Below are 19,068 nucleotides of genomic sequence, written 5' to 3'. Positions count from 1 at the left end.
AAATAGTTATTTTTTATTGAATTGTAGTATAAAAAACTTTGTAAATAGTTGTTATGGTATTGGTACATTTTACTTATATAAAGACCATAAAATTGGAAAAATCATGAGTTATGCTCCAAAAAATAGTAATAGTAGGGCATTATTTTTTTTAATTGTTTTTGTTGAAAGGTAAAAGCATGCATGTTAGAAAGTACATTTAATTCTATTGTGGTCTTCAGTGAATTAATAACAATACATATAAAGAGCTAATGAGATTTATTAGGCGTTTTAGTGTTTGTCTATTATGAATAGTGCAAATGGAGGATGGATACTCTCTAATTCTTAAGTGAGGGCGTTGAGCGATACATTCCGAAAATTGATCTTTGCTTGTTTCATTTTCATTCAATTTGAGTTTAGAAAATGCCATACTCATGTGCTCAAAGTAGACTAACAAAACCTTATACACCTTATGAAAAAATTCTAGGATAAACCTTTTGTGTGCTGACTAGTCATAGGGCCATTTTTCTATGTTGTCAAAAACCTCGAGATCTGTTCAGAAACTTCGATCACGGTTCTTGGGTAGAATTAATCTTCCTAGATCAGAATTTTTTTACTGTGGCCAAATTTTTTAGATTTGTTACTTTTCACATGTTTTATATGCTAGTTTTACACTAACTTTCCCGAGTATACTCACCAGTCCAAATATAGTAATGCCTAGTGGGAGAGTTAGGGGGTATTTATACCTTCCCTTCCTCTCTACTTATTCCTCTTGACCAAACTTGTGCCAGACACGTTCATTGCTTCTTCTTCTCACTCTTTACTTACTTTGGGTTGGATTTGTGACTTCTTGAGCGAGTTTCGAGTTGGGAATTAGAGTTTGAGCTCTTGAGCTAACTTGCAATCTTTTAGCACTTGGGGCATCATCAACGCCTTGATTTCGATTTGTTACTCTTGGATTCTTGGAATCTTAAATGGTTAGGCATCTAGTATTTGTAGCACCCAATTGATTGAAGAAGTGCTTCCAAAAAGTTTGTATTACCCTTTTGTTTACAGTAAAGTTGTTGGACTTGACCTATTTGGTTGCTTGACAAGATGAAGAGGTGAAAGAGACTCTAGACCTCTATGGTCTCCTCAACGACGAGGATGTAAGCACGCCTTTGTGGTGTGGCTGAACTTCAGGTTAAATCTTTGTCTCCTCATGTTGTTGTTCTTGACCTTATTCTTCATTGTTTCAACCTGATCTACTTTATGTGAAGTTTTAGGTTGGGTCCATCTTGTAGAGCTCGCTTAACATACTCCCCTACACGTGTGATAAACATAGATTTAAATTTGCTTGGTGAAATTCGTAGATCGAGTAGGTTCTTTTTCTACAGGGTTGGAATTTCATGTTCTAGCCGGAATTTCTAATTGAGATTAAAAATTTCGAGTACGACCAGAATTTCGATCATTGTCATTTAATCTGCTGTGAATTTTAAAATTCTAGGTTTAGCCTATTCAGACCCTCTAGGCAATGTTGAACCCTTCACCTCAGAGCATAATCCTCGTGATTAGCACTCAATCGTGTGAGAAAAAACAATGTTGGAGCCAAGTGGGTCATCTGGGCTAAGCGATGAGATGATGGACAAGATCAAGGAGATGGTTGAGGACATGGTGGAGCAAGAGATGAAGAAGATGAAGGGAGAACTTAAGAAGCAATTCCAAGACAAGATCAGTGAGGTATTTAGCAATTCCTAAACCTTCCAATGGCCTTTCCTCACTCATAAATTTAAATGCCAAATGTAATTGGCTGGAGTAGAGGAGTCGGAAGAAAATACATCAACATCAACTCTTTTTCTATACTTGGGGGCGAGTCTTTTGTTTACATGAACTTTTGAGATGCCTGTAAAGAAATTCTGTTCTTGGTGAGCACTGAAAAGAGGAACAAAGATCAATAGCTCATACTGTGACACTTGTTTTTGAAGAAACTCTCATATTATGCCACTGTTAATAGAACGGAAGAGGTGGTTCCATGTGTGCATGAAGTAGGAGTATATGGGCGCGTTCGCTGGTCTGGACCATCCAGACCAGCCGGCGGATCCCCCTCAGCAAACACTATTTATTAACCAGCCGCTACAGTATTTCTCTATCACAAAACCAGCCAGTTTCAGCCAAGTTTCAGACCAGCGAACGGGGCCTATGTATATTCCTTTCTCATTTCTCTGTATGTGACCGTAACAAGTCTCCAATACACATTTTTTTGCCTTTTAATTTTTTTCGTATAATTAGTACATACAGTTTGGTTAAGCCAATCAAAGACAAGTCAGTCAAGAAGCCACAGGTAATCCCTGAGATCAGTAGGGAAGCACGGGTACTGCCGCCAGAACACGCCATTGATCCTCACCATCCGCACCGTCTTCTGCTTCGTCGCCGGCGGGCTCTCGACGTGCAGCAAGCCCAGAAGCTTCGCCACTGCGCCGGTCAGCACCATGTCCTCTAGGACCTTCTCCGAGGGCGCCACCACTGAGACGAGCCACAGAACCTTGACGGCCAGCTGGGTGGCCAGCTCCGACACCCGCAGCATCGTCTTCGCCACGGCCGCCACCGACAGGTCGTGTTCCGCGAAGGCCAGGCGGCCCTCGGGACGCTTGCACAGGCGCTTGAGAAGCAGCAGTATCCGCTCTGCGTCGTGGCGGTCGTCGGCATTCGCGAGGAGCTCGACGAGGACGTGCACCGCGCCGACCTCCACGGCCTTGGTGGGCCCGCTCCACGATGTCCAGGAGCACGTCGAGCGCGCGGGAGCTGAGCCTCGTTGAGATCGAGACCTCGTCGGCCAGGAGCTCGAGGAGGGACTTGAGCACGTCGTCAACCTCGACGCAGGCGGTCCAGTCTCCAGCGCCGACATTGGAGATCTTGGTTACGATGTCCATGGCGTGCAGTCTCGCCTCGGCACTGCCGCGCTGGTGCAATGCCAACACCGGCCGCATGCACTCAGGCGCGAGGAGGAGCCCCACCGACGGTGCTCGGCCTCCTCCCGCTCGTGAACGCCTCTTACTCAATCCAAAAAAATTAGCCTTATAAATGGGGTTCTCTCGCCTTATATGTTATACTCTCCCACCATCGCTATACGACGTGGGACTAAACCACAACAATCTTTTCCTTAGTCACACAACGAGGTGTCTCTACCATACTGTGACGCTAGAGATTTTTATCAGGTTTTAGTTTTTTTTTTACCATAGGCTCCGATACCAATTGTTGGAACTGATGGTAACCACCGAATTCCCGCTCTTGGAGCTGGCTTACGGTCAGCGCCCGACTCATTACCACGAGCCTACGCTTTCATAGATCCCAGATCCATCGGAGCTGACAACATATAAGGCCTTACGTCTTACCGACGTACGACTAAACCCCAACAACGCCGTTCTCCGCGAGTGCTTGCGCCATGACCCGGGCGACCACCTGGATCCCGCCCGAGGACACGAACTCGCATTGCATGGCCACGTCCCCGGCCATGCAGGCCCGCATGCTCTTGAGCGCCGTCACCTTGAACGGCGTCTCCTCGAGGCCGGCCAGCGCCGAACGCAGCCGCTCCGCCTCCAGGACCTGCGACAGCGGCGCGGCCAGCTCATGGGCCGGGCTCGACGGTGACGATGTGGACGGCGACAACGTCGACGGTGAGCCGCCGTGGTCGTCGAGCCAGGAGCCGATGACGCGTTTGAGGGTGTGGTTGGGGGTGAGTTCAAGGTTGGCCAGCGGCTGCATGGTGGCGGGGCAGGTGGCCCTGCCGCACCCGAAGATCCACCGCTCGATGCTGCGGCAGTCGTAGGTGACCCCCGTGGAGACCGTGACGGGTTCGTCCATGAGCTCCATGGAGATGGGGCACAGGAACAGGTGAGGAGGCTCCTCCATGGCTGGCGCTGGCGCACTGCCACCACCGCAGATCGTGATGCCGATGCAGAATTGCAGACCACCACGCTGCGCTGGCCAAGCAAAGCTGGTGATGTGATGAGGGCCTTTATACACGGGCGTGATGGTGAAGGTGCAACGTGCAACCGTGCAAGTCAATAGTCAGACTCAGACAGGGCGGAATCGTAAGGTTCGCTAATAAACTAGATTAAATGCATTCTGCGCACAATTAAGTTTTGGTGGTGCGGTGAGGTGGGTTACGAGCCGTGAGAAATTTCAGAAACTGTTAGACCAAGTATAATAAGGGCTACCAGCAGGCTGAATGCTGAGGTGGAGGAGAGATGGAAAGAGAGAGAGAGGAGAAGCGGACTGTAAGCTTACAGCCGGCTTGGACACAAAAACCAAAAAACTCTGTGAGAGAGATAAGTGGGCCATGTATTAATAGTGAAGATGTAACTGCTATATAAGTGGGCTGAGATGTAGGCTGCAAGGATTCATACGGCCAGCTGCCGACTCTTATATACCGATGACCAGGCAAAATTAAAGCAACTTTGAATGATGCTATTAATCTCTCAGAAATTAGGCAAATTGAGACTAGCTGATGTAAGATTTATGGAAATTTTGCAAACTGAGGTCCTACATGATGTGAGCTTTGTGCAACTTTTATTTGACTGTTCTCGAAATGTGAGGTGCATGTCTTCAGAGTTGTTTCTTTTTCCAGGAATGGCAGAGGAGTTGTTTCAGTGGAGATGGTAGAGAGATTTGGCGGAGGACAATGTGAGATGAGATCTTGTGCTCAGTAGTGCTGTGAATGCTGAAGTCATTTCGGCCATATTTGTGCATTGGTTGCGAGCGGTTGGGCCACGATGTTTCGTCCCTGTTTCCTGTCCCCATTCTGAGGTGTAGTTCTCAGAGTAAACAAGTGGCAACTGATCTACCACTCTGCTCCTGGTCAAATGCCAAATGCCAAATGCTGTACTGACCTTCAAACCTAAAGAGTACGGTGTACATTTTTCACTTCGGTGACGTTTGGTTCGTGGGATAAGGAGGGTGGAAAAGGGATATCATAACCCAATGACCCCATAACCCATGTTTGGTTTTATGGATTGGGAAATACAGTGAGTTTGGGTTCGGAAAACTAGAGCCTCATATCCCACCAAAATTATCCCGCTGGGATGGGTGGGTTACGAACGGGATACGGCACCTGGGTCGTCTTCCTTGTCGTTGGGAGTGGTGCGGCACGCGCAGGCTCAAGCTAGGGAGGGAGCTTGAAGGCGAGGTGGAGCCGAGAACCGTCGCTTCGCGTTGCACCGCCTCCATCTGCTCCGCCGAGCATAGCCACCTCGCCAAGGGCGCGAGACACTGGCGTCGTCTCGTGGAGCTGCTAGTACTGTGTGCCTTCATGATTGGATCTGACGAAGCTGGATGCCTGGAACTGAGCGCAGCGATCTCACGAAGAAGAAGAATGCGGAAGCCGCCGTTCGTGGGTCGCCGGAGCCACCGCTCGCGTCGAGTGCGTAGGCCAGCACCGAGCAGAACTGCGCAGGGCGCTTCACTCGCGTGCGTCGGAGCCGTTGGGTGCGTCGGAGCCGCCGCTCGCTCGCCGCTTCACTCGCGTGCGCAGGGCGCAGGAGCCAGGACCCGAGTGCGCTGGACGTCGGAGCCGCTGCTAGATGGGCAGTAGTATCGCTGGACCAGATGCACACGCTCGTGTTTACTGGAGCGGAGACAGTGCTGGTACGGCGAAAGTGCGGGTGGTGAGGATAAGAGCGTCTCCAGTAGTGTCCTGATACAACTCTCTCAATAGGATAGTATTGGGCTAGTCTAATATCACTTTTTAGATTTACTGGAGGTTGTTGTAGCAGTACCCCAATATATCTCCTCCAATATCCATATAAAAGGTGTATCTCATAGGAGTAGGGATGAAAACGGATCGGATACGAACGGATATCACTCATATTATATTTGTTTTCATATTTCTGTTCGGATTCGGATTCGGACACGGATAGCGTTCGGATACATATACGAATACGGATTGACTCGGTTACGGATACGAATAATGAGTATCGAATACGGTATTAATCGGATTCGGAGAAGGTCGGATACAAATATCTATTCGGATATTGAGTAAAAACAGCATATATATATATATATATATATATATATATATATATATATATATATATATATATATATATATATATATATATATATATAACTATTATCCTGTAGCTGGCTACAGAATAACTTATTCTGTAGCCACTTTGAGTTATGATAATTACTATGTTAATTTACGAGATTATAGTAACTCCTTACTAAGTGTTTTAATATAATGTTATGGTAAATATCCTCATGTGTTATAGTAACCCAACTATCGTAAATATGTATTGACATTATGGTAAATTAGTATATAAAATTATAGTAAATGGAGGTGGCTACAGAATAACTTATTTTGTAGCCGGCTACTGAATAGCCTCTCCCTATATATATATCATACGTGCGCAAACCATTACACCACTCTATGAGTCCATAATCCATCTAGATTAAGCCGAAAGACTAAAGAGTAAAGCAACAAATAAGATAAAAATACAGATACATCATACAAGCACCAATCTTCGCGGCATGAGTAGAAATAGCCAAGCTCATGGCTTCATGGGTCTCATAGAGTCATGGTCATGGATTCAAGATCTACAATCCTTATATAGGCCATTTTTTCATTTGAGAAAGTTTGAACAAAATGTAGTTCAAATTTCACAAGTGTGTGACATAGTTTTAGAAAGTCTATATGAGATTCAAGAATTTGTGACTAGTGTTTGATAAAACTTTCTCAAATGGGAAAATGAGTTATGTAACAATTGTAGATCTTGCTGAGATGATCAAACTTGGTATTCAGAGTTTTTTCATCTGAAGTCATTTAGTGTCTCATTTGAGCAAGTTTGACCAAGTCAAATTTGGTCAAATGAAAAAACAACACTTTGACTCTAGTATTATGAACTCTAAATGACTTCAAATTGAAAAGTTTTGAATACCAAGTTTGTTCAACTCATCAAGATCTACAATTGTTGTTTTGGTCAACTTTTCATTTGAGATAGTTTGGACGGTTCAAATTTGTGATTTTTAAATTTCGATGTTTACAAACTAGTTTTCGGAACCCTAGATTGTCTCAAATTGAAAAGTTTTGAATACCTAGTTTGTTCAGCTCATCAAGATCTACAATCCTTATATAGGCTATTTTTTTATTTGAGAAAGTTTGAACAAAATATAGTTTAAATTTCACAAGTGTGTGACATAGTTTCAGAAAGTCTATATGAGATTGAGGAATTTATGACTAGTGTTTGATAAAAATTTCTCAAATGGGAAAATGAGCTATGTAACAATTGTATATCTTGCTGAGACAATCAAACTTGGTATTTAGAGTTTTTTCATCTGAGGTCATTTAGTGTCTCATTTGAGCAAGTTTGACCAAGTCAAATTTGGTCAAATGAAAAAACAACACTTTGACTCTAGTATTATGAACTCTAAATAACTTCAAATTGAAAAGTTTTGAATACCAAGTTTGTTCAACTCATCAATATCTACAATTGTTGTTTTTGTCAACTTTCCATTTGAGATAGTTTGGACGGTTCAAATTTGTGATTTTTAAATTTCAATGTTTACAAACTAGTTTTCGGAACCCTAGATTGTCTCAAATTGAAAAGTTTTGAACACCAAATTTGTTCATATCATCAAGATCTACAATCCTTATATAGGCCATTTTTTCATTTGAGAAAGTTTGAACAAAATATAGTTCAAATTTTACAAGTGTGTGACATAGTTTCAGAAAGTCTATATGAGATTCAAGAATTTGTGACTAGCGTTTGATAAAACTTTCTCAAATGGGAAAATGAGCTATGTAACAATTGTAGATCTTGCTGAGATGATCAAACTTGGTATTCAGAGTTTTTTCATCTGAGGTCGTTTAGTGTCTCATTTGAGCAAGTTTGACCAAGTCAAATTTGGTTAAATGAAAAAACAACACTTTGACTCTAGTATTATGAACTCTAAATGACTTTAAATTGAAAAGTTTTGAATACCAAGTTTGTTCAACTCATCAAGATCTACAATTGTTGTTTTGGTCAACTTTCCATTTGAGATAGTTTGGATGGTTCAAATTTGTGATTTTTAAATTTTGACGCCTATAAACTAGTTTTCCATTTGAGAAAGTTTGGACGGTTTAAATTTTGAAGCACTAAATGATTTCAAACGAAAAAGTTGTTAACAACAAAGTTTCATAACTTTTTGAGATCTACAATTTTTATTTTGATCATTTCTCCATCCAAGGTCGTTTGAATAATATCCGGATAATATCCGTTTTTAAATATCCGGATATATCCGATACTTAACCGGATTATCCGATATCCGCCGGATATCGATGATATTACATCTGTATTTGATATCCGCCTAAGATATCCGTTTTAGTATCCGTATCCGAAAAAAATTACGGATATCCGAGTAACTATCCAGATAAGTGTTCATATTTGTTCGGTCGAACGGACGGTCGAATAAATATCCGTACCGTTTTCATCCATACATAGGAGTATAAGAGAAAATATGGTTGAAAAATGGTAGTTGGGATGGTCCCATGGTATTTAGAGAGTTGTATCTTTCCTTTCTTTGAGGGGAGATGAGAAAAATATTGATGGCCACTAAAAAAAAGAGGTATTGGAGAACTGCTGGAGCAAGAAAAAACATAGCTGTCCCTAAGCCTAGGCAAAATACCCGATACACATTACCCATACCCGAGTTACTCAAACCTGGACCCAAATTACCCGAACTCGAGGTACCCGATCCCAAATTCGGATAGCGATTTTGATTACCCGAAATTAGTTTGGATAATTCGGATAATATCCCTAGATACCCAAAATACCCAAAGTACCCAAACATTTCTCTCTGTCTTTGTATTTATCATGTGCTGTTAGTTGAACACTTGAACTTATCACTTTATTAGAATATAATTCTCTCTGTTTGAGCAAGTGACTGTAATACATTATTCTCTACAAAATATTATTGAAATTCTATATAAATTGCTGCAGAAATTATATATAAATTGTTATTAAATATTTATGGAGTTTGCTATTTTTTTGTAAATTCGGGTATATCGGGAATACCCAAACCCAAACCCGAATTATCAGGTACCCGAAATTATGGGTAGTTTTTTTTCAGGACTAATATCAGTGTCGATGTTTTTGGACCACCGATGAGTAAATTTGTATTTACGCGTCTGGCTCGGATGGTGTGCTCGGAGGACACAAGGGTTTATACTAGTTCGGGCGAAACGTTTCTACGTCCAGTTTGCTGCTGCTCGTGTTACCGGTATTTGGTTTGCAGTAGGAGTTACAAACAGGCGAGGGGGGAAAAGATCCCAAGTCTCTAGTGAAAGAAATGAACGGGTGCTGAGAGCTCGATCGCTGCTCGGACGTGTGCTCGTGTCATGCTCTTGTGTTTTTGTCTCGTGGCTCGGTTTCATGCAGCTCTGGATCGATCGGGTCCCCTTCATGGGGCGTCATGCTTTTTCTTTTATAGGCCAATAAAAAGCGTGGGTTACAGCAGAAGAAAAGGAGAAGAACCAGAGAGAGGAAGGCTTCCAAGATCATCGGGTCCTTCTTTTTCTTCATGCGGATCCCGTCGATCCTGTAGATGTCAACAAAAACGGCTCCACATCGTGGCCCTATTCATCACTAGCGCCATGCGCAGGCGTCATCTGTCGGTCATGGCATCTCATTCCGTCCCAGCGAGCATCGTGGTGAACTGACGCGCCTATCAGCGTTCGTACGAGGGTTAGGCAGAACAACACCGGCACACACGACGCTGTTCTTGATATGAATCCTTAGGTATGGCTCGTCATGGCCACGGGTTATATAGGGGCATGCCGGTCTCTTCTTTGGTGTCAAAGTTTTGACCCAGATCCATACACTTGGATCTAGAGTAGTTGGCAGCAGTATGGGTCCACGTCGGACAAGACGGAGCCCACACCCAAGGGGTCAAGCGACACGAAGCACAAACCCAAGAGTTGGGTGAGACGGAGCCCATGGCCTTGAGGTTGGGCGAGATGGAGCCCCCCGACCCAGAGGTCAGGCAAGGCAGGGCCTACCCCCAGAGGTCGGGCGAGGCGGAGGCCGCACACCTAGGGGTTGGTTAGAGCTGTAGTCACGCTCTTGACTGCTCGGATAAATCAATATTGATGACCATTAGCTCCTCCTCTTCGAGTGCCCTAGTATTGGTTCTCGACAGTAGCCCCTCGAGCCAGCGGAGGAGTAGAATACTCCTTCAGAGGCTTTTTTGAATGGGAAGACTCTAAGGGCCTTGGCCTTCTTTTGTCACCCATGGCGTGTCCTAGGGACGGTGATTCCCTTTCATCGTGATCGGACCCCTTGGGGGTATAGCCGTGAGATTTGGTGGGTCGAAAAAGGTCTTTCCTGATTCTGACCCCTATGGGGGGTCTGTCATTCTACGACCGCACGTTCGGTCTCCTTATGAGTCCAATCTTTCCTCAAGCCCCCACCCATAATAGGGGTTCGATCGAGGGTTGGCTCATCTTTGTGATCGTCTTCCCTCAAGCATTTTTTCTGATAAAAACGAAGGGGCTGAGCGGTGCCATGATTTTCCTCTATGGATGAATCATGGTGCTCGGTGAGCTATTAACAGGCTAGTCCAAGTAGGGCCCCGACATCCCGTTCACGGCAGTCTGGCTCAAGTCAGCTGGTGACCGACTCTAGATTCTTAACAGTCAATCCATATAGTTCTTGGGTCCGTTCGACCGGTCCTAAGGGCTCTCTTTCTTTCTTCGAGGAAAAACAATAGATCATATTCGGCCGAGACTCGAACATGGGCCGAGATGCCTATGGCGCTCGTGCACCCGGGTACTGGCCGCTAGCGGGCCCATCCCTTTGCACCCCCACTCTAAAGGTGCTCGGAGCGGTTGTCGAACCCGTCGGTGGGCCAACCTTCGAACTCCTAGGCCTAGACGGGGCGTAGGAGCATTTTCAGCTCTGTATCCCTCTTACCTATGACGGGTTGTGGCCTGTTCAGGAAGGCAAAATGTCTGGCGTATTTTCTGAGGGGAAGGCCATAGGTTGCGTGCGCATGCCCCACGACGAGACATGGTGACAGGTCGTGGCAGGCACGAAGATCTAGGTGGGCGGTTGGTTTTCTCGCATTCGTTGCCCCTATAAAACTAAAGGGATAGCCCTCCATGTTTGTTACGCACGCCTGCATCCTTACGTCCATAGCCACGCCGCCACTGCCAATGCTTAGGTTTCCTACCTCCGCATCTCCGCCATCATTGAGCTCACATCCATCTGCCCCCACCTCCAATGGATCCATGGTGCTGTTTCAACATTACCTTCCCGCGCATGGAGGGCCTCATCTGTTGCGGTCTTCTCTACGCGTGGACCTCGACCGAGGAGTGGTTGCTGCCCGACAATGAGGATTTGTTGTCATCGTCTGGCGGCTATGTGGTGTCGTTCACCCACTTCCACGAGCGTGGGCTTGCGAACCCCGCCCACAAATTCCTCTAGGGGCTACTGCACTTCTACAAGATTGAGCTACAGCATCTCAATCCTAATGGGATCCAGCACATGGCGGCGTTCGTCATGCTGTGCGAAGGATTCCTGGGGATTAGCCCCCACTTTGACTTGTGGAGGTATTTCTTCACTGTCAACCACCAGAAGAAGAGGGAGAAGGGCGGCATGCAAGAGCTGCACATGCCGATGGGGTGTGTCGGCATCCAACTACGGAACAATTGGGTTGGTGAGTACCCATCCATGCGGCTCTCGATGTCCAACAAGGGGTGGCACTCGTAGTGGTTCTACCTCAAGAATAATGCCACCGCCCCTCTACCGGAGTTCACCGGGAGCCTGATCGAAGAGGCCCTAGAGCAGTGGAGGAAGTGGGGCATCCCAAAGAAGGACAAGAAAAAGATCTAAGACTACATCACTGCCATCCACATCATGAAGGAGAATGGCCTGAAAGGGTCTAGCATCATTAGGGGTTACCACGCGAGGAGCGTGGTGCCGTTGATGACACGCGTGCTCTCGCTATACGCGATGGCACTCGAGGCGTCATTTGACGGAACGATGCTCATCGAGGGAATGCTCCCCAACTCCGAGATCGTGCAACGCATCAAGAAGGTGATAGAGCCTTTGTGGGATGACATGGTTGCTGCCCTCAAATTCATCTACCTAGTGTCGGGGCATCCTCTAGTGCGGCCAGAGATAGGCTACGTTGTCTTCGTAAGATTCCCTTTCGCTTGCCTTCTCTTCAATTGATTTCCCAACCTCATGAGACTAACTTTGAGAGGGGTGGGACCAGTCGAGGGACCTTATCCTCATGGATCACCCGACACCACTGTCGAGGGATTCAACTGTGAGGGTGGCAAATCGTGCTGAGGGCGAGCGGCTGAGGAAGGCGAAGGAGGACAAGAAGAGGAAGAAATGGTGTAAGCTATAGGCGTGGGAACGAGGGGAGGACACGGACAACGATGATGACGATGATGATGGTGACGACGATGAGGTGACAGAGGAAGAAGAAACAGTAGCCAACGATATCAAGTGGGACAACCTAGAGAATGAGGATGCGCTGACAGGCATCGGTTCGTCCTTGCAAGCATCGGGACCCTTCCTGTTCCATGGAGGGGAAGGTACGTCCGGGGAGCCAGCAGAGGTAGGCCATACCATTGGCCTACCCTAGGAGCCAATAGAAGTGAGCAGCTCTGTTGTCATGCCTGAGGTGCCAGTGGAGGTGGGTGGCTCCACCGTTGCGCCCTAAGAGCCAAGGGGAGTGGGGTGTTCTGCCAATGTGCCCTAGGAGCTACCAAGGTGAGCCCCTCTGCCTAGGAGCAGGGGGCGGGCTTGAAATGGCCTCATTCTGATGAGGCGGAGCAAGGGTCGGGGGGTTCATCCCCCAAATGTATTTGTCATTCGATGGCGCTGAGGTGAGTTATCAATTCCTCTATTTTTTCCTGTTTTAGTCGGATTTCATCGTGACTTATATTTTTTGTCCTTTGTAGTGTTAGTAGGCAGTGGAATCCTTTGGTGCTTGTGCCGAAGAAGAGCATCGTCCTCCAATTGGGGTGGCGGCCATCGATTGGTGTTGTGCCCATTTTGGGTGGAAGCAGCGTTAGTGTGACGGTGTCGCTGGCCGGTCAGGCACCACCCATAGGAGCGCCTATGCCCTTGGCGAGATGGGCGGACGTGGGCATTAAAGGGGCGCCTTCGAAGGTCACGGAGCAGCCAGTGATGGTCGTGATACCACTACCAATGGTGGGGCAGATGGGGCCACCGCCCGCACTTGTGGCATCGACCGTGGTGGGCGCAACATAGCCGGTCGTGACCCCATCGATGATGGTGGAGGTGGGGGTGGTCGTGATAGATGGGTCACAGCCATGTGCAACTGTAGTGTCGCATAAGGCATTGGCATGACTCGTGCCATTAGTGGCCCAAGCGGCAGGGCCTAGCATGGGGCGAACAGAGGGGGGCATGGCTAAGGGGTCCCTAGGAGTCGTGGTGCTGGGAGAGAGGATCACGTCCATACCACTAACCCGTTCCATCACTGGAGGGGGCATCGTGGTGGGGACGTCATGGGGAGAGGGGTCGGTGTGTTTGGGGCCGACAGGGAGTCATCCCTGACCCTAACATCAGTGGGCAGCGGCTCGCCTGCATGGGGCGAGCCCCCATTCCAGTGGATGGGTCCATAGGATTTGGCGTTGGCACTTTTTACCCTTGATGCCGCCGTAGAGAGCATGGAGTGGGAGAGCCTCGACGTAGGGATTGCGTCCATGCTCGAGGCCCTAGACCACGCCATGGGCGCATTGCTCGATGTTGTTGTTCCCTCCGGACGGGTATTGCTTGGTCTTGCTTCTTGCCCTTTTCTTCCTCTATATACTTTTTGTATCCTGACCATCATCTCCCTGCAGTCCCTTATAGGCCGCAGCCAAGGGAAATCTCAGTTCCTTCATCAATAGAAGGAAGCCTGGGACCACCTCGTTAAAGAGGCATGGCTACGTGGGGAGGTGATAGCTTAGCTCATTGCCACCTAGCAGAGGGTGGTCAAGCTAACTCCCCTTGTTGAGGAGGCGGCCAATGTTCGGTCATGGGTGGCCGAGGCCCGTCAGGATGCTGATGAGGCCGACAAGGCGTTTGAGGCCCTATCGGTGAGGTCATGGAAGGATGATGAAGAACCCACCAAGGTTAGGAAGGAGCGGGATGAGTTGCTCTAAAAGGACACCAAAACCCGCCAGCAGATCCTAGACCTTCTGGTTGAGGTTGAGAAAGAAAGGGATCTAAAGCTGGGGGCCGAGGAGAAGCTCATGGCCCTAGAGAAAAGGGTGAGCCTAGATGCCATGGCGGTCGCTCGGCTGTGCAAGAAGCGGGATGAGCTGATCCAAACCACAGATAGGCTCTACTTAGAACATGGCATGGCTCTCAAGGAGCATGACCTAGCTTTCTGAGAGCGTGACCAGGCCTACCAAGAGCGTGATGACGCATAGCAGAAGGTCGGCTCCCTCCAGGCCGAGCTCGAAAGGGAGATGACCCAACAGCTAGAGGCCAAGAGCATTTCTACCGAGCTGGTTGTGGATCTTGCCGAGGAAAGGAAAAATCTTTAGGCAAAGAGTGATGAGCTCGATATCCTGAGTGCCACTGTCGGAGTGGTCTACGACAACCTTGAGGTGGTACGGTCGGAGGGGACCAGCTCACTCATGGCTCGTGCCGTTGAGATCATGGCTTGGGTGAGCTAGCTTGAGAGGAATGCCCTTCGCGCCGTGGTCAATCAGTCCTTCGTGATTGCTTGTTCTCATTATGGGGACAACATCAATCTAGAGGCGATGAGCAATGGCTATGTGCCCAGTTTTGAAGTCCACGAGCTGGAGAAGATGGAAATGGCGGTGGCTCCCCTTTCATTGGACCTAGCGGATAGGATAGAAGTCATAGTTCTCCCCTAGAGGGGCTAGTTAGTTAAATAGGTTGAGCGATCATTTTTGTAACAAGCGAACAAGTTCTGACCCTTGTCTCTCATTTGAATAAGTCTATTCTTTTGTTTCATTTGAATAAATCTATTCTTTCTCCCTTTTTCTGTGTATAAAAGGGGTTAATGCGTTTCAACCCTTCCTGTTGCTAGGACCGTAGAGCTCAAGGTGTGGGTGGAAAACTCTAGTCACACTAGTAAGCAAGAGTGCCATAGCTACTGGGGCATAGGTTTCTTGTGGCCCGACCAGTTTTTCTCGATGTTCATTTTCGCAAAACCTTGCCTCTAGGTTTTTAACGTGAGAAAGGGTCGAGCACGACGACTATTTTACAAAGGGTATGTATACCCTTATCAGCCCTCGAGTGAGACCCAACCCCTTACCATTGTCGAGGTCAGGTTTCACTAAAGATCAAGGAGATGATAGCGAAATTGGTGGGGGAAAGCATTTTTTGTTTTAGAAACATCAATCTTAGCTTTCATATGCACCCCCTCCCAAGGATCTGAGCCATCATTCTATGACCACACATTTGGTCTCCTTGTGAGTCCAACTTTCCTTAAGCCCTCGTGCATAGCGGGGGTTCGGTCGAGGGTCGGCTCGTCTTTGTGATCGTCGCCTCGTTCTCGAATTCTGCAACTAGAGGGGTTGAGCGAACGTCACTTGCCTCGATGGCACAAGTGACGTGCTCGGTGAGCTCACTAACGGGCATGTTTGAGTGGAATCTAGGTCTATTGTTCATAACAGGGTCGGCATAGCCCTCATGTGGTATTCCACTGGTCCTTAACCCCCTCCCGGTAGATGCCCGAGTCGTTTCATAGATTGACTTAGGTGGTCCACTGGCCTCCCCTCGATGGAGATTCTGTGGGTATGGCTCGAGATTAGGATCAAACGAGAAGGTCAAGATGACCTTATCCACTTCTAAGTGGGGCTGGCAAGGGCCGCTAGGGCTCATCTGCATTTTCTCCCCTAGGTCTATTCGATGTGAGGCGGCCTCGAGCCCTTAACGGGTCAGATTCCTGAGTTAGGGTCGGGTGGCTCGAGGCCCCGAGCCCCATTAGGCTCGATGGGGGTCAGGCAAGTTTTATGCATCACCCCATCCATGGTTTTTGCAACTAGAGGGGTTGAGCTAACAACACTTGTCTCGATGGCTCGAAGAGTCATGCTCGGCGAGCTCACTAATGGGCATGTTTGAGTGGAATGTAGGTCCGTCATTCGTGACGGGGTCGGCATAGCCCTCATGTGACATTCCACTGCTCCTTAACCCACCTCCTAGTAGATGTCCAAGGCATTTTGGAGACCGACTCAGGTGGCCTGCTGGCCTCTCCTCGATAGAGATTCTATGGGCTTGGCTTGGGGTTAGGATCGAACGAGATGGTCGAGATGACCCTATCCGCTTCTGAGCAGGTCAGGCAAAGACCGCTGGGGCTCATATATGTTTTCTCCCCTAGCTCTATTGGATGCAAGGCAGCCTCGAGCCCTTCACAGGCTAGCCTTCAAACCTCGATTGGTCACCGCTCATATCGAATGAGACGACTACCGCTTCATGACGCGACGCGAAACGTTGTGATGCAATAATTGCATATGTGATGCTTGGATGCATGACAATGGATGAATGAATGCTCATGCACTAGAAAAGTAAAGTGGGGGTTGGTAAAGTTACCTCGATGGCTCGAGTGATGGGTTTGGAGAGCTCTTACTAGATATGTTTGAGTGGAATCCGAGTCCATTGTTCGTGATGGAGTCAGCATAACCCGCATGGGGCATCTTGCTGCTCCTTACCCGTCTCTCGGTAGTGGCCTGAGCCATCCAATTGACTTGGGTGACCTATTGGCCTCTCCTTGATGGAGATTTTGCTGGTGGGCCCCTCCAAACCCTTCATAGGAAGGCGAAGGCTAAAGCTCGAGATGCGGGCAACAAACTCTGATCACACTGGTGAGCAAAAACGTCGTAGCCACTGGAGCGTAGGTTTCTTGCGGTCCGACCAATTTTACTTAGCATTTGTTTCTACAAACCTTGCCTTTACATTTTTTAACATCATAATGGGTCGGGCATAGAGAATGTCTACTGAATAGACATACTCTTACCAGCCCCCGAGTGAGGCCCAACCCCTTGCCATTACTGGTGACATGTCTCTTGGTAGCGGCTAGAGCTATCTGATTGACTTGGGTAACCCGCTGGCACATGACTTACCTTGAAGGCTCGAGTGACGGGTTCGGGGAGCTCTTACCGGATACGTTCGAGTGGAATCTAGGTCCGTCATTTGTGATGGAGTCGGCATGACCTGCATGGGGCATCCTACTGCTCCTTACCCATCTCTCGATAGTGGCCCAAACTGTCCAATTGAATTGGGTCACCCGCTGGCACAGGACTTTCCTATGGAGATAGAGGATGAGATCATCCCCCAAGAAATTAGTTAGGTAGATAAGCTAGTCGGCGAACTCGTAATGAGTGAACAAGCTCTTAGATTTGGTTATGGCCAAATAGATTTTTAGCCCTTCTTCCCTTTTGTATAAAAAGGTTAGTGCGTTCCAACCCTTTCTGTTGTTAGGGCCATAAAGCTCGAGGTGTGGGTAAACAAACTCTGATCATGCTGGTGAGCAAAAACGCCATAGCCGCTAGGGCATAGGTTTCTTGCAGTCCAATCAGTTTTACTCAGCATTCATTTCCGCAACCCTTGCTTCTAGATCTTAACGTGAGAGAGGGTTGGGCACAGAGAACGTTTGCCAGGTGGATATACTCTTAAATGCATTCTGACTCTTTCCATAGTTAAGGCTTAAGAAGCTTGGGTTGTGGAAAAAACTCTGATCACGCTGGTGAGCAAAAACGCCATAGCCACTGGGGCGTAGGTTTCTTGCAGTCCGACTAGTTTTACTTAGCGTTTGTTTCTGCGACCTTCGCATCTAGGTCTTAACATGAGAAAGAGTCATGCATAGAGAATGTCTACCCAATAAATATGCTCTTATCGGCCCCCGAGTGAGGCCCGACCCCCTACCGTTGCTAAGGTTGGGTGTCACTAAAGATCGGGGAGTTGGTAGCGAAACTAATAAGAGAAAGCATGCGTAAATTTAAGGGTAAAATCGACGTAGTTGTTCGATGTTCTAGGCATTGACGAAGACTTTGCCGTCAATGGTTTTGAGCTTGTAGGTGCCTGGTCGGAGCACCACCATGATGACTTATAGTCCCTCCCATGGTGGAGAGATCTTGTGGCGGTTCTTGTTGCTCTAGACAAGGCGGAGTACCTGGTCTCTGACGTTGAATGCTCGACCCTGCACTCGATGGTTGTGGTACCAGCGCAACACTTGTTGGTACTTGGTCGAGTGGAGAAGGGCAATGTCGCGTGCTTCATCTAGCTGGTCCATGGCATCCTTGAGGGACACCTCGATGAAAGGTCCTTGTTTGGTTTTGGTAATTGAGTGACAACCCTAGGTGGACTAATTGTGTTTATGTGAGATACATAGGTGATTAGCCCACAGGTACATGTGTGTCAGTAACATATGCCATGGAGGTGGAAATGGCTCAGAGATATTGCACAGCTCACACATGTGATGATGACAGAGCTCATTGCACATGAGACATGACTTTGAGTAATGTGATCAAGGTGGAGAAGATCAAGACATGACTTAGCTCGATGGACCGGTTGCAAGTGTGAAGGGCAAGTTGAGTGATGACTTGGTACCAATGGACCGAGGCACCGGTGAAGAGCAAGTGAAGTTAAGATCGATGAACCAATATGATCATGTGATGATATGAAGTGGATCATATCATTGTTGATTATGTTGATGCATGTGTTGCATCGACATTGGAGGAGATGGAATGGAATGCGTAAGACAAAGGTATAACGTACAGAAGTTGATGACCAAGTTTAGGATAGATGGCCATACTATCAAGAGGGGCAAACTTGTTTGCATATCGGTCATTGTTGGTGTTTCAAATAAACACCAACTAGTAAATTTATAATTGTTGCACGTTAGGCTTGAATAGTGTACTAAAGGACACAAGGTTTATACTGGTTTGGGTAGAATGTCCCTACGTCCAGTCTACTGCTACTCATGTTATTAGTACCGAAAAAGGTTCATAGTAGGGGGTACAAGTGGTCGAGAGAGGGACGGGTCCTAAGTCTTTGATGGAAAGGTCGAAAGGATGTCAAGAGCTCGGTTGCTGCTTAACTATGCGTTGTGTGTCAAAACGATCGGTCCCTTTAGTGGGGT

General features: G+C 47.4%; 1 pseudogene; it reads right to left on the bottom strand.

Annotated features, from left to right (window-relative positions):
• Nucleotides 1-2,242: 2,242 nt before the first annotated feature.
• On the bottom strand, nucleotides 2,243-3,907 carry LOC136464197 (E3 ubiquitin-protein ligase PUB22-like; annotated as a pseudogene).
• Nucleotides 3,908-19,068: the final 15,161 nt, after the last annotated feature.

The sequence above is a fragment of the Miscanthus floridulus genome, chromosome 7 (genome assembly GCF_019320115.1).
Source record: "Miscanthus floridulus cultivar M001 chromosome 7, ASM1932011v1, whole genome shotgun sequence".
NCBI lineage: Eukaryota > Viridiplantae > Streptophyta > Magnoliopsida > Poales > Poaceae > Miscanthus > Miscanthus floridulus.
The sequence above is the reverse complement of the archived record's forward strand: the minus strand, read 5'-3'. Positions and strand labels throughout refer to the sequence as shown.